This window comes from Corylus avellana, chromosome 8 (assembly GCF_965113065.1).
Source record: "Corylus avellana chromosome 8, dhCorAvel1.hap1.2, whole genome shotgun sequence".
Classification (NCBI taxonomy): Eukaryota; Viridiplantae; Streptophyta; class Magnoliopsida; order Fagales; family Betulaceae; genus Corylus; species Corylus avellana.
Genome location: NC_142497.1, coordinates 415,218 through 431,618, shown reverse-complemented (window position 1 = coordinate 431,618; position 16,401 = coordinate 415,218). Strand labels below are relative to the sequence as shown.

Sequence of the window (16,401 nt, the reverse complement as noted above, 5' to 3'; positions counted from 1 at the left end):
GGAGTAGCATATGTGACTGCTAGAATTATCAAATCTTACCCTAGCCTTGTCATCCTAAAAGCATAGGCAAGTTTGAAGGCAACGAAGGCTAGTGGCTAATGGCTATGAGTCTATGAGGACCCCTTTGTTGTTCAAGATTTTTTTTAATTAATTCTAAAACCGTGTGCTTCAAAGACGAGTAAAGGCCATTGTTTTGCTGGGGGAAGGTTATGTTCCTATATATAGTGGTGTGAAGGTTTCAGAAGCTAGCTCAACGTTTATCTTATCAAGTGCAAGGAACCCTAGAAGTTATCTTCCTTTATAATTTTATCTTCTTAAGTTGTATTAAATTTAGGTTTCTTAAGGGATAATAATAAGTTATTTTATACGATAACACTAGGCTTGTTTATTGCAAAAGCATATTTTCACATTACTGGACCGGACGACGGACTACATACAAGACAAGAAAAAAACCATCAGACATAGTACCGATCTGACATATACCCGTAAAATTTATATTTCAAAATTATATAGCACCTAATTGATCAAATTAGGTGTTATATATATAACCAATAAAATATATATCCTTCTTGTAATCTTATCTATTTCAAATATATATAATACAAAACATAATTCGTACTATTAACATGATCTTCTGCAAATCATTGCATACTCATTACAAGTTTCTCAGCAATAATTAACAAGTTGCATTTGGATCATACGTTATAAGTATTATATTTGAAATGAAAATGAATATATGTCCCACGATAATGGAATGGGAAGAAAGTCACTGCAAGTAGACATCATCTGAATACATACTTCAACCCCATGAAAAGAACACACCAACACCCAAGCCAATAATGTTTGCTTCCTTTACTAAAATTATAGCTATTTTCAGTTTTTTTTTTAAAAAAAAAAATTAATAAAAGACAAATTGAAATTAGGGACAAGTAATTACTGACTTTGTGTGTTTCACTAAATCATGTTATAACAAAATTTCTGGTTTTATTTGGATTGGCTTGCAGTTTTTGGGACTTTGTGGGTAGCTTCCCATCATATCATAGAAAATTGGCTTCAATCTTATCAGAAACACTTGTGTTGCTTAATTGGGCCCGGAATATACATTGAACTACTAGTGCTGTGCCCACTAATCAAGATTCAAACACACCCTAACTTTTAGTAGAAGCTTACAAGTGTGAAAACCACTAAATTGATAATCCCCTGATTGTATAGCCTTTTTTTTTTTGGGTTAAGATGAATTGTTGCTAGGGCTCGGAACCATCAATGTTATTATATTTCCTTACAAGTTGACGTGACAGTGCTGCATAGTACTACCCACATCAATTACATAATCTTAATCTTCTCTTCAACGTCAACACATCTATCCATTTGCCTCCCCTGTACCTCTGCACCCGCACCTATGACGCCAACCACCTCGCCGCCTCCTCCATTTTCCAACAAAGAGATGGCTGACTTGAGGGTGGTTCATCTACCCCAGCAGTTCATTCAAGAGGTGACATAACCGACATGAAGTGGGGGCTAGCATGGATGTCGCATAGGGTTGACATGATAAGTTTTTTGTAAATTGTTACGTTAATTTAGTCACATTAGTAAACATTTTTGGAGGATTCGTAGAGCCAATTCTTTAAAATAAAATGATAAGTTTACCCTTCTTAAATAACGAATCGGCCCTCTCCATTCCACCTTATTTTTCGTAAAACATACCAAATGATAATGACATATTCGTCGAATTACAAATGTTTTTATTTTTTAGGGGTATTACTGTATGCTAAGCAGCATAAGAATGGTAGGTTACATCCTTGGAAGTACTATGATTGGTACAAACTTTGACTTTTGGGTCACCTCCGTTCCCTTGCTTTGCTTTTGCCAAATGTGCCACCGCTACTTCTCATTTTGGCATGCAGCTAGATCTTTTCTTTTTGGTGGAATAATAATTTATTAAATAAAGAATAAAATTTTGGGTTTGCAGCTCTATGTGGGATATGTGGTCCAGGAGAAATCTAGCTCAACTATCACTGTTTGTGTTTCTATAGACCATCTTTGCACTCTCAAATGCAAATTCAGAACATATAAGAGTTCATTTGTCCCTACAAGCCAAAAGTTTCTGTGTTTTCAAATCATAAGTAGGAGATAACGTATCAGTTTAAAATTTAAACTACGATTCTAAAGACCAAATCGTATTTCAAAACGGCACGTTTTGAAACCTATATTATCTTTGTCATTACTTGTTGTTAAATTACCAGTTATCCCAAAAACTTAAACTAATAAGAAGAGGTAAATTTAATCACTTAATCATTACTTTAAATATATCCCTCACGTGTGGGCTTAAACTCTCTTTTAATAGGTAAGACACAACACGTGAAATATTTAATTTTAAATGAGTGGTGATTTGATGGAGTCAAGGTTCGATCCCATGACCTTTGGCTCTAATACTATGTTAAATTACTAGTTATCCCAAATGCTTAAATTGATAAGAAGATCAGGTAAATTAATTTAATCACTTAATCATTACTTTAACGCTCCCCTTAACGGTGTGGGCTCAAACTCGTGACATACTGACATGGCAAAGGCAGGATTTTGCAGGCTTTTAACTGGCAGTAAAATGATGTTTGGGCCCTTTGGGGTCTTTGTACTAACACTGAACTTTCAAAGTTGCAGATCTACCCTTTTGAGCTGATAGGCAGTTGGGGAAGAGACAATTTTGACAGTGGAAGAGAAAGGTTGGTCTGTCTAACAAATGCTGACCCTTTTGGTTAGAACGTTTGGTTGGTCCTCCCCTGCCTCTCGTACACTCTCTGCCTCTGATCCCTCTCATAGAGAACACAGAATCTACCAGTCAATCCAAACAAAATCCTATAACCCCTCTTTCACCTTCTCATCATTGGGTGGTACACATTTTCATCAGCCAAGATATGAACCACACGTGTCCATTTCTGCCTGGGAAAAACATGGGGGCATATATATAAAGTCAGGCTGTGGAATAATGAAAAAGAATTCTCAACTTTCTCATACTTGAAGCTTTCTTTATTTAGTTTAGATTTCCATGACCCCATTTGATGATCATTGCGGGTGTTCATAGAGCAATGCATTATGTGGAAAGAGCTCAAAGAAGATTTCCTGCAGGTAAGTCAAATATCTCAGCCTCACAGCTTTTCCTTCTCGTTCCTCTTCTTTTTTTTTCATGCTTCTTAAACATGATGATGAATGGCATAGAAAATGGTTCTTTTCATTCTTGGGTGTTAAAATTGCCTTCTTCTCTGAGCAAATTTGTATGTGTAATATGTTCTGCAATCTGCATGCTGCTTCTCTTAATATATACACAAAGCAAAACGTTCCCTCCATGTGTTGAAACTTCAGATACCTTCAGAAAGCACACCCTCAAAATTTCTTGCCTCTAACCAAAGACATGGAATCAAACCCACCCATGTTTTTGGTTGTAGCAGAAGTTTGAGGTTCAAACATGCATTGCTGCAGTAAAATACACAGAAACTTTGTGCATGAAGACATATTCTCCTCTTCTTCTTCTTCTTCTTCTTCTTCTTTCTTTTTCTTTTTTTGTTAGTTTTTTTGTAAAGCAAGCCATGTAGTTTTGGCTTTTGGAACACTGAGACGACCAGGAAGGGTAGTTTTAGGAGGAGCACAAAATTCTAGAAAAATCATATTAAATGTAAGACCAAAAAATAAACACATTATTAAAATTGTTCCCATAGTACTACTATTGTATTGTTGGGAATTTTACTTAGGAGAATGTTAGGTGTTAATTTTTTTGGTATTTTCATGGTGTTTTCTTTGTTTTAGGTAGATATTATTTTCTAAAAGAACAAAAAAATTAAACTTCCCTTATTTCTCTTACTTTGTTCTTAGAAAATAATATCCATTTAAAATTAGAAAAACGTCAGGAGAGCACCTAGCATTTCCCTTTACAATATACATTTTCTTAACTGTTCTTTAATATATTTTCATGGTTTGAACGCACATAAAACACTTAACCAAAATTTTTGCTAAAAAACATTATTTTAATGTATTAACACTGCTAATCACAAGAGAGCACATGCAATTTCAAAAAACTACCGGCCGATAAAAATAAAGTTTTTCTCTAAATTGGGTTGAGAATATTTTTCTTACTCAATTCGTTATATTGACATTCGCCTTTAAACATATAATTCACACGTGTATTTTTTATATGATTAACTGAGTATGTAACATCAGTTTAATAGACTATGATGAAAACTTTGCTCCTTAAAAATGATGTTTACAAAAAAAGAAATAAATACATAAAAGCAAAAACCCTAGAAACGTTATTCATATAGGTATGGTTGGATTGGTTAACTGTTTGTTGGAACCCAGAAAGAAATTGGTAACATCGTATTAAGTAAAATATTAAAAGGAAAATAATAATAATTAAAGAACTAAAAGGTCAAACAAGTTGTATCACAACCTACATAGTTTGTCTGCAACAAGTCAACCATCTACCAATCACATGCCTTATCCAAGACTGGTAGTTTGAGTTGAGGGTCAGATATGAATCCAAGGATGTTTGGTCAAACATATAACTGTTCTCAACCGTTTGATTACAAAACTACAAAAACTACAGGAGCAAAATCTTTTGTCCCTTTTACCCCCCCCCCCCCCCCCCCCCCCAAAAAAAAAAAAAAAAAAAAAATTTGTCCCTTATTGGAAAGGAACAAAATATATTTGTCAGTCATATTTAATTGTGGTAAGGTTGCCAGACAAATTATGGGAGGCCTGTGCATAAGCATTCATGGCTGGTCATTTAATATTTACTTATTTTAGGGCTTAATTCTTGCAGCTGTTTAATTTTACTGCTCATGAGAATTCATGACTCACCATTAAATATAAACTTATTTGAGAGCTTAATTCTTGTAGTTATACCCTAGTCATTCAAATGAAAGAATCTTCGATAATTGATTGTTTGAATTGTGTCCCACATAAAGGAATTTATGGGGTTAATCTACCCTAATAAGTGAACCCTACGCCCCTAGACTATTTAGGTCAAATGGGTTCCACAACCCTCTTTCCTGTGAAATTGCCTGAATTGCGTGTAATTTAGTCTCTTGGAGCAACTAATCAAAGGTTGAATTCAAATAAAAATATAGAATTAATAGTTATGACTGTTAGCTTTGTGGCATAGTTGGATGAAAAAAAAAAAGTAGTTGTATATATAGAGATTAGAGATGTGAAGTTGAGAAGCTAATTATTTCTGTTTCTCTCTCTTTCCCATGATAAAAGTATCATTGCTTGCTTTTTGGGAAAAGCAAGGAAAGTAGGTGTTCATGAAAACTTTACCATGGCTTTGTTGCTCAAAGAAATATAGGGAAAAAGAATAGGGAACCGGATTGAAATAAATAATTTTCAATCATCTCTTCTTCAATATTCTTCTAAAAAGGGTGAGTAAAACTTGTTTTACTGTTCTTTATTTGAGACACGACGTGTTTTAAGCGGTTTTTTATTTATTTTTTTAAGTAGTTGATATGAAAAAATGACTTAAAACACTCACGTTAACCGATGCGATAAGTTCTCTAAAATTTTAAACTAGTTTAACCTAGAATTGCATCATTTCACATAGACATATGTTAGTATATTGTTAGATGCAACAAAATAAAATTTATTAAAATTATTGGGCTTTTTAATTTCTTTTACTAGTTGGGCCTGATTTTGCAATTAAAGTATGAGTTTTTGACTTTAGGCCTAGTTGATGTGTTGTTGAAATAGGGCCGAGACTGGGCCCATGGTCAACGAGGGTGATGTGGACTCAGACAGAGGGGTTTTCTTCTTTCCGTCGTGGGTGGGTGTGGGCCAGAAAAAGCCCACCCATAGGCTGACGGTCTAAATTAGACTTTCAAAAAACTTTGGAGTTTTGGGTTTTCACTTTTTGGCCCAATACCAGCCCAAATAATTCGGTAGATATGAAATCTATCCGGTTTGAATCATATCGGCCAAGTTTTTTTTTTTGTGGGTTAACAGTAATTTAGGTTATTATTAGGCCATTCAAATACTATAACACACCAATTATAGGCATATGTTAAGGGATACTATAAATGTATATTGGAATTGCAACTGAGCTAAAAAATTGTAGTTGTCAATAATCTAGGACGAAACCAAGGGGTCGGGGGACCATGGCTGTCTCGGTTTGGAAATTTTTCCTTAATATACATGTACGGGCATGAATAAATTAGGCTTGACTTCTCATTCATGCTTTTGTCCTTCCCTTTGATGAGAAATGTTGGTTCTTTCTGTCAATAACAATCTATGTGCGATGCATGTTAATTTATTTGAAAATTGCAACTAAAACACAGCTAGTTTCAAGAGACTTTAATTAAATGAATGCTCTAGATAATACCATATACGTACCTTAGTGCTTTAAATTGTTGTACTTAGTCTATACACTAATTAGCTTAATTATTAGTAACTAACAGGTAATTGTATGAATCTTGAGCTTAAACTCATGACATTTGTTTTAATACCATGTCAAATTAACAATTATATATCCCACAAATTTAAACTAATAAAAATAGTAAATTTAATCTATTTGAACACTTCATATTCCATTTTTTACTCCCTTCTCATTCATTTTTGGGTTCATGTACTTAAAATGCTATGAGCTTTAGTTCGTTTAACATTTTTCAATTTACTACTCAGGTGTTTCACTATTGTATCACCAAGATGGTTCAACACAATGTTACAGGTCATAATTAACCCGGTGAATATATATTATAATTATTTATATATTAAAATTATTATTAAATAATTATAATATATATTCACCGGGTTATGACTGATAACACACAACTTATGCACCTATGGAGTTTGGTTCCCAATAATTTCAACCACAGGCTGCACTCGACTACACAACTTTGTCTTCAGCAAATAGTGAGTGGTTTCATTTTCTCCTTGTAGATCTGTTTCAAACTATTTAGTTTAATGTGTGCATGCATGGTTCAATATTAAAACCCTAAATTAACGTTATTTATTTACTTCATGGTTTTATATATGACATAATAAAAATGCAATATAGAATAATCAAATAGCGTATCTACTTAACTCAAAATACTTTGAAAAAAATAAGAAAACCAATTAACATGTTTTGTGGTTGTGGAAATACTGGATATATCATTCATATATGCTTCATAATTTTGTTTCACTCCCTATTTTGTGTAGATTGCTTGGTAGTGGGAATGAGTGAATTATTATATGTTGTGCCATTTCAGATTATGTGTATGGTTTTCTTTTGAGATATATCGCAAAGTAGACATGTGTTAGGATTGTTGAGCCTATACGATTTAGTGAAAAGTAAAGAGAAAATAGAGAGAAAACAACAACAGTGGAAATTTACTTGGTTCGTGTGCCTAAAATACAAATTCAACACATGACATCTTGGTGGAGTCACCTTTAAATCCTATCAATCATATCATGTGTATTCTCACTTCAATGCACATTTTCACCTTATTCTTAGCCAGGTAGAGACATGAATTATGTATGTTATATATACTCATGGCATCATCATAGGTCTTCATGTCATTATAAATTAAGCAAAATATCCTATAGATAGTTTCCCACAGCATCTATATATGGTAATAACTTCCCAAAAAGCAACGCCAACAATCTGAAGAATATAATCTTACGCGCGTGCATGAAAAAGCAAAAAAAAAAAAGTATCTAAAGAACAAAGCTAGAAATGTCAAAATTGCCAACCTTATATACCCTAGTTTCTTATTTTTAGCCACAACTGAGCAGTACTCATGCACGTTAAATGAGTTGGAAGATGAACAAATTTTAATTTAGCCCTTATATATATATATATATATATATATATATATATATATATATAAACCTCACTTGAATCATCATCTGATCAATCATTTTCGAAGTATTGTAGTGTATATATATATATATATATTGTGTCAGCAACTGTATGTTATATATATACCTAGGCTATCTTTAACACTCTGAAAAGGAATTCTATAAACAGCAAGCATCAATATTGGCAAAAGTGTTAGATATATACTTGGATAAAAGTTTTATATGAAGTCTATGGGAAATACATTTTATCAATCCCCTTTGGGTGTCAGATAATTAGATTGGTTCAAAATCTTCCATTCTTGAGTTCACTGAGCTTCTCGATCAAAATAGAAAGTGAGGTGATGCTATATATATATATATATATATGTATGCGTTGGGGCTCTCGAAAGCCCACATATTCTTAGATAAGAATCGTTTTGGCTTTCAAAATAGAGTAATGCTTACATGAACCAATTTCATATTAATTGACTTGGTGTATTTTAAGTATCTTTCATGTACATCTTACTCACACACATCTCATATCAGCTAAAGCAAAGTGAATTAAGATTATGAAAGTAATGCTTACATGCACCCATTTCATATTAATTGACTTAGCGTATTTTAAGTAGCTTTCATGTACATCTTACTCACACACATCTCATATCAGCTAATGCAAAGTGAATTAAGATTATGAAAAGCCAAACACGACACGTCAACCAATATGAAATGAGTGTAAAGAATATCATTACTCTTCAAAATAATGAATCACATGCAACATTTTGACCATCAAAATTTGTGAGAACCTCAAATAACATACAAAATCAATTAGGTAACTAAGAATTGCCTTCAAAATCCATATAAGCCTAGACAACAACTTCTCGAAGAGAATGGTATCATAGGATCAGATCATTAGTAGTACTAGTAATTGTCATGAAATGGAAGTTTCTGCAACCCTTGCTGTCAACCTCTAGCTAGCTACTTGCTACTTGCTATAGTCACTAATTTTCAATCTCCAGTCACCTAATTGCCCTTCTCATTGTACTTTTTTTTTCCTTTTTTTTTTTCATTACTTTGATGGTTATCATTTATATTTATCCAACAATTTCTAGACCTAGAATCATAGACTACTCTTTGCTATTGATTTGCAGCTCAACTGTGTGTTAGTGGCTACCGATTCTATCCAAGCTGTCCAGGTAACTTAAGCAATTAAATGAAACAAAAGCTCGGTTTATAAGTAATTCTTTGGAACTTGCATAGATATATATATAATATCTATTAGCTGTGAATCTGTGATGTTGGCTTTTCAACTTTTCATCTATTTCTTTAGCGGATACATGATTATATATCCAAAAGATAAATGTAGAGAAGAAGAATATGATCTACTTGCTAGCTAGTCACGAATTTCCAATCAACGTACAGTCACCAATTAAATTGCCTTCTCATGATATGTTTCATTACTTCCATTTATTTTTCCATCCAATTTCTAGACCTAAAACCATAGATTATTGGGAACTTGTGCATTTAAATGAAACAAAAGCTTGAATTGTGGAACTTGCAACTCCTAGTTATGTAATATATATGTATCTATTTGCTGTGATGCTGGCTTTCCAAGTTTTCATCTATCTCTTTAATTAGCAAACACATGTACATGATTATTTATGAGATAAATATGGAGAAGAAGAATAGATAAAGGAAAAAGAAAGCAAGTAATAAAAATAGAAAGATATGAAGAAGAAATAAATGAATGGACACTTATGTGTGTGCTATACATATCATGATGATCAAACTTGAAGGTATATATAGCCTTAGATAACCACCTTCCCTGTATTTACTTGTTAGAGAATATTGCATTGATTGTATATATGCTATACTATTCCACAAGTAATTATCTCCAAATACTTGAAAATAGGATCATGTAAATTTGAAAAAATTTATTTCATATGTTGTCACATGATTGAAACGATATATACACTCTTAGATGTAACAAAACAAATTTTGAACTATGAAATGGATATTTTCCGGGAAGAAAGATCTTGATTTGAAATGTTTATGGTTTGTCTCAATGATGAAGGCATGCATTTGATGTGGGAGAACTAAAATTTGATACTTCCTATTTCTTGACATGTAAATTCTTTATTTGAGCTTGTGAAGTGAAAATATATATATATATTCACACTGAAAACTCATTCAAGATGCAATCTATAATATTATTACAGTACTGTTCAGTCTGTTCTTTGTCTACAACAACAACAATACATTACCACACACATTACAGCCACGAAAATAAGATGTGGAATAAGAATAGACAAACATACATAAAATGATGATCGATCATAATAGGACAAACCCTAGACTTTTCATTAACTATATAAATATATATATATCAAATTGCTTGCATTTTCATACCCAATGCAAGCAGCTGGTATATATATATGAAAGGAAATTCTATTCAACTCGATTATTCCCTCTTGGGCTCATTTTGGTTGAAAGTTGAAGACATTATTGCAGATTCCCAGCCAGCCCCGAGGCCGCCAAAGCTCGATGCAGTGATGGAAATCAAAGGGTCAGACAGAGACACCGGCGCAATCCCAGTACTAGGTTGTTGTTGTTGTTGCTGTTGCAGCAGAAGATGGTGTTGGGCGGCGAATGGGTCTTCATTGATCAATGAGTTGAGGAAGGAAGAGAACACATCATCGGAGCAGTAATTTATGTCATCTTCTTCTTCAGTGCTGCTGGGGCCATTGTTGTAATTGCTTCTCAAGCCCATCCCAGCTGAACCATCAGAGTTTGGCAAAGCTGAATAGCCATGGAGTAACTGATCGTCCAAATTAGGGTTTTGGAAGTATCCATTTTCAGGAGTCTCTTCTGTGACAACAGGAGAAGCGGGATTAGGGTTAGGGTTTGGGATAATATTGCGATTGGTTTTTGATGAAGAAGCTTTGTTGGCAGCCGCGGCGGAGGAGTCCGGGTTCAGTGGCTTGTGGGTTCTTGGATCTATGCCTTGGCTGATCAACTTCTTGCTGAGGTGAGTGTTCCAGTAATTCTTTATCTCATTGTCTGTACGTCCTGGAATTCTCCCAGCTATCAACGACCACCTATAATTACCCAAAATAGTGCAATTTAGATATTGCATGATGATGATGATCATGATGAATAGGATGATGTATGGTATGGTGATGATGATGATGATGATGGGGTTTTGAGATAAATTGATTGAAGGCAACTTATACGAGGAAAAAAAAAAAGAAAAAAACAGTGTTAGGTTTTCGAGCTGAAATACAGAAACAGATTCAACTATAGAGTGTACAAAAGTTACAGGAAACCCTAAACCTAGCTAGGTGGAAGAAGAAGAAAAAGAAATGAAATGGGCAGTGAACCCTAGCTAGCTGAAGTGGTCAATGATGGATATATATCCTTGAGCAGATTTAATGAAAACCCAAAAAGCAAAGTTTCGGGAGAGAGGGAGAGAAGGGGAATATAATGAGATGTTGATGATTAGAGTTACAGAGATATATATATATATATATTACCGGTTGCCGAGGAGGCGGTGGAGGCGAAGAATGAGATCTTCTTCGTCGGGGGCGATCTGGCCGCGCTTGACGGATGGACGGAGATAGTTCATCCAGCGGAGGCGGCAGCTCTTGCCGCAGCGTAGAAGCCCGGCACGCTTGGGGAGGGTCCGCCACCGGCCCTCGCCTTCCTTCTTGATGTAATTGGCCAGAAGCTCATCCTCCTCCGGCGTCCATGGCCCTCTCTTCAGCCCCACCTTGCTACAGCACGGCGTCGTCGTCGTCGACTTGCCCGCCGCCGCCGACCCAGACCCACCTCCAGCCTTTCCTGATGGCGATGATGATGACGAAGGATTCCTCATGTCCTCTGCTTCTCTCGGTCTCTCTCTCTCAAATCTCTATCTTCGGACAGAATGTCGGGCTTGTCTGTCTATATGGGTGTGTGTGAGGGGGATGATGAGATGAGGTTGCCTCTATGTTTTTTAATTTGGTTGCTGTTTATGATTGGCTTTCAGATTGGGTTTTGGGAAAAAAGAAAATGCAAGACATGGATGAAGTGTCACTGTGACAATAAGATCCCTCTCCTCACGCGCCTTCCAACACCGTCCACGTCACGTATCTGCTTCTACTCTTTACCCTACTCTACTCTCTTGGAGTTTTTATATGTTGACTTGAAATAAATATTTTAATGATTTTAAGAGTGAAATTTTTAATTATGCACATAAATTATGTATGAAACTCATTATATATATATATATTTTTTTAGTAAAGTTTACTTATCTCCTCAAACTACCCAGCCACCTTATTAACAATTTACTCCCAAATTATTATTACAACAATTTATCCTACAAGCTACCAAAATAATGACAATGTACTCCCAATTTTTTTTAAAAAAAAATGAAATTATCCTTACTAAAATAAAAATACTAAAATTGATTTTTTTTTTCAAAATTTTAAGGATATTTTTGTCTTATTAAAAATTCTACAGGAGTAATTCCGTTATTTTGCTAGCATTGGGGGATATATTGTCATTGTTTTGGTAGTTTGAGGGATAAATTGTCGTAATTGATAATTTTGGGGGTAAATTGTCATTGAAGTGGTAATTTGAGAATAGTTAAGTGGATTTTACCTTATATTTTAAGAAATATAAACTCTTCAATGGATAAAATACTAAACTATTTGATATCCTCAATTATTTAATTAAATACATAATAAAATAAAGTTCATCAAAAATGTTATTGTCTTTTGAAATAGAAATGATCTATTCCATAATTTTAAGTAAAATTTACAAATTAAATGACATGATATTATATAAAAAATATAATATAATATAATATTCCTTAAATTACACTGTTTAGTAGTGTATTTCATTTTGTTCGTTTGTTGTCTTTTTGTTTAGTCTTTTTCTTAGCGAGTAAGGCTTCCAAATTACTCTCCGAGAAAAAAAAAAAGCGAAAAAAAAATCTTCCAGCACTCAATGAGCTAGTGTGGTCCAGTATATGAAAATTATGAGCGAGTGTATGTAGCTTCGTTGCGTGCGCGTTGGCAGACATTCTGAAAAAGCAGGTCGAGACAGCCAGGGAAGACGGGAAAATAGGACCCACGTGCCCGCAGAGTTACTCGCGCAGTCGCGCTTTCGAATATTCTCACTAAATTCAGTGGAAACAGTGCACTACAAAGGCACCCGATCGAAACCCGCTCCAGAACTATGGATCGACCGGAGTCCGGATCTAGTGACTTCACAGTCATCGGGCTTATCGTGAGGGTGTGGATATTTTGCGGTCTCAGTTAAGCGACGTGTTATTACGTGAAGCAGCAAATGTTTTAACTCCAAGTCTTTGAATTTTTATTACTTTTGAAAATTGTTAATTTATTGTATTGACATTTCAATTTTTTACAATGCCACTATTCGGTTAGATTTTTTATTTTTTTATTATAGTTAAATCTTAATGGATAAATGTTAAAATTACTAAAATACCCTTTTAAAAAAAATTGCAAAAATTTCAAGTGTTGAAAAAATAGCCACATCTAAATCTTTGTAACTTTTTATTTTCTAATAAAAAATTGGGGCATGTTGGAAATTTCGACATGATCATTTAAAGAAAAAGCCTAACAAATAAAATGACATTACAAAAATTTAGAAGTTCGACATACTAAATTTATAGTTTTTGAACTCTGAAAAGTCGTAATTATAAAAGTGATGAAAGTTCATAAATGGTTAAGCAAAGTTTCCCTTTTAACTTTCAGTGTTAGCCTTTTACAATGAGCGAAATTTTTTTTTTTTTTGTTTTTCGGGATAAATTACGTCAAATTGTTATTTTTAATCGAACAATTAATACAATTTTATTAAATAAAGAATAAAATTGTTCAAATCCCAACAATGGAAAACTTTTAATTTCTAGACATGTTTTCGTATTTTGGTATGAAGTAACCATGGAAGCTATTTTTTTAACTCCAAGACAAGAGTAGAGTAATCACAAGAACATAATCAAAAATTTGTTTATTCATCAATTATAATATGTATTCACTAGAGTACAAATAGATACTCTAATCATAATTTAACTGACTTTAGACCAAGCTCATTATTTAATTATAAAATAACACTTAATTACTGATTAATGGTTATTAAATTTCCTAACTGCATTACATTTCATCTTTTAGAAATGGGCATTTTGAGCATATTTTGGAATTTTGGGCCTTCATTGAGCCTCTTTTTATGGCTTATTTTGTATGGTTTTGGGCATTTTTTAAATAATTAGAAGGCTTCAAAATGTAACAAATCTCAATACTGATAAATGCTATAGCATCTACTATATATTGTCCTTCATCTATCACTCTCCATCCTCATTTTTTAAAAATCAACCATTGAATTCATCTTCCTTTAGGTGGGTTCTACAAATTTAATAGTTTTTTTTTTAAAAATATATATATATATATATATGGAGAACGACAAGAGTTGATGTTCTAGCATTTCTCGCTCAATAATATTATATTTCAAATAAAATTGGGAGGATTTTTTTTTTCCCATTAATCATTGATTTCCAGTTTAGTTACTAGTTAGTCTTTTTATATTTTTATATAAGAGCTGGTTGCCATGGATTATGTCAAACATTTTTGGCAACCATTCAAAATGCTCTTGGTTGTCAACTGTTTAGTATTATTATTGACTCTTTCATTAGGTATAACCGCTTTAACCATTTATCTAGTTTTCAATTTTATCCTTGATCATCATCTCACTTGATTCCCCATTTTATTCTTGAGACATCCATTTTTTATATGAATCTATTTCTCTTTTACCTTTTTTATCCTTTTTGTTAGAGTTGGTGTGAGAGAGAGAGAGAGAGAAAAACCAAATGCTTTTTTAAAGGATTTGTTAAGGGATAAAAGGTTTAAAAGATAATGTTTTATGACCATTCATGTTAGATTTAAGGTATAAACAATAAGAATTAAGGTCAAAAGTCTCACTTGCTACCACATATGAATTGCCTTAACAAGATTTAAAAGTCGGTTCCATTTTTTATTATTTTTTTTCGTATAGTGTTTTTTATTTGAAAAGAACGTTCTCATATCACATAAGGGTGAAAGTAATTTTTAAATTGTTTGTTATTTTTTTTGTTTTGAAAAAGATAATGAATAATATCAGACATTATAATCATTTCTTACCGACCGATATAAAAGTCTCACTTGCTACCACATATGAATTGCCTTAACAAGATTTAAAAGTCGGTTCCATTTATTATTATTTTTTTCGTATAGTGTTTTTTATTTGAAAAGAACGTTCTCATATGACATAAGGGTGAAAGTAATTTTTAAACTGTTTGTTATTTTTTTTTTGTTTTAAAAAAGATAATGAATAATACCAGACATTATAATTATTTCATACCGACTGATATAGTGTGTTTTAAGTAACCCAACTTAAAACAAAACACGTGGAAAAAATAAAATAGAGAAAAAAAAAATTATCAAACAAAACACTTTTTGTCCTAAACTATGTCAAAATGCATCTAAATTTTGATAAAATTAATTAGCACCCTGCACCCCCCCCCCCCCCCCCCCCCCCCCCCCCCGCCATTCAATGCATCTCGTCTTTATAAGATCTGTCATCTACTGATCAGAAAACGTTGGATAAATTTCAAACGTACCGTACAAGATGCCAAACGCCAAGCCAAAAAAAAAATTGAAGTCCCCAAGATAGTCCCGCTAGAAAACACCCATTTTCTCGGCCAAAGTGAAAGCACGCACGATTGTGACAATTTTAATGCTAACAAAATAATTAAACTCACAAATTTAATAAAAATAAATAATAGATCCCCAATAATGGAAAACACAAACTTTATAACTCGGTCGGATTTTTATTAAAATAATATGTAATTCAGTCTATTTGTATGCGGGGGTCACATGTTCTATTAAGAAAATATAAAAATTAAAATTGATTTTCAATGAGATTTAAAATGTATTTAAGAAACACAAAATAGATCCATAAGCTAAACTTTTATATTAGCATCAATTATAATGCAACAAGTATCTCTTATAATATATACATATATATAATGGATGGATCATGGGGCTGGTCGAGTCAATCCCATTTGGCCAGGGAGGTAGCTCGACTTCCTAGGATGGACGAACCACCTCATGTCTATTGAAGTTGTTCAGTTACTTCAAATGGTCAAATGAGAGTGATTTAAACCATCTATTATAAGTAGATTTGAGAGTGGTTGAACCAGCCTTCTCATTTGATCAAATGGGGTGGCTTGATCACTGCTCCATTTTTTTTCTTTTTGTTTTCTTATATATTTTTTGAAAGATAAATGCTACATATACTAACTATTTTATTAATAGAAGTTTGTTAAACTGATGTGCAGTTTATTTATTGAAAAAAAAAAAAACAATTAATTAAAATAAATGTAACGAGTACCAATGAATAACCTATACATCAGTTTAGTAAGCCTCTGTTAGTAAAATAGTTAGTACCCATAATATTTCTCTTATATATATATATATTCCGAACTTGAAAATACTATTTTTCTCTTCTCCTTTTCTGATCATCAGTGAAATCTCACAGTATGTATGTAAGAGTTTCATCCATGTATTA

General features: G+C 33.1%; 1 long non-coding RNA gene and 1 pseudogene across 3 annotated transcripts; one reads left to right on the top strand and one right to left on the bottom strand.

Annotated features, from left to right (window-relative positions):
• Nucleotides 1-3,004: 3,004 nt before the first annotated feature.
• Nucleotides 3,005-10,395, top strand: LOC132163955 (uncharacterized). 2 transcript variants are annotated; one of them, XR_009438341.2, is made up of 4 exons: nt 3,005-3,123; nt 6,661-6,891; nt 8,949-8,993; nt 10,309-10,395. It is a non-coding gene; the product is annotated as an uncharacterized LOC132163955 (long non-coding RNA). The 2 variants fall into 2 exon arrangements; XR_009438342.2 differs by lacking the exon at nt 3,005-3,123 and adding an exon at nt 5,259-5,408.
• LOC132163954 (transcription repressor MYB5-like) lies at nt 9,984-12,039 on the bottom strand (annotated as a pseudogene). The gene is made up of 2 exons (XR_015912943.1): nt 11,331-12,039; nt 9,984-10,895 (listed from the first exon to the last, which is right to left on the bottom strand). The product of XR_015912943.1 is annotated as a transcription repressor MYB5-like (transcript).
• Nucleotides 12,040-16,401: the final 4,362 nt, after the last annotated feature.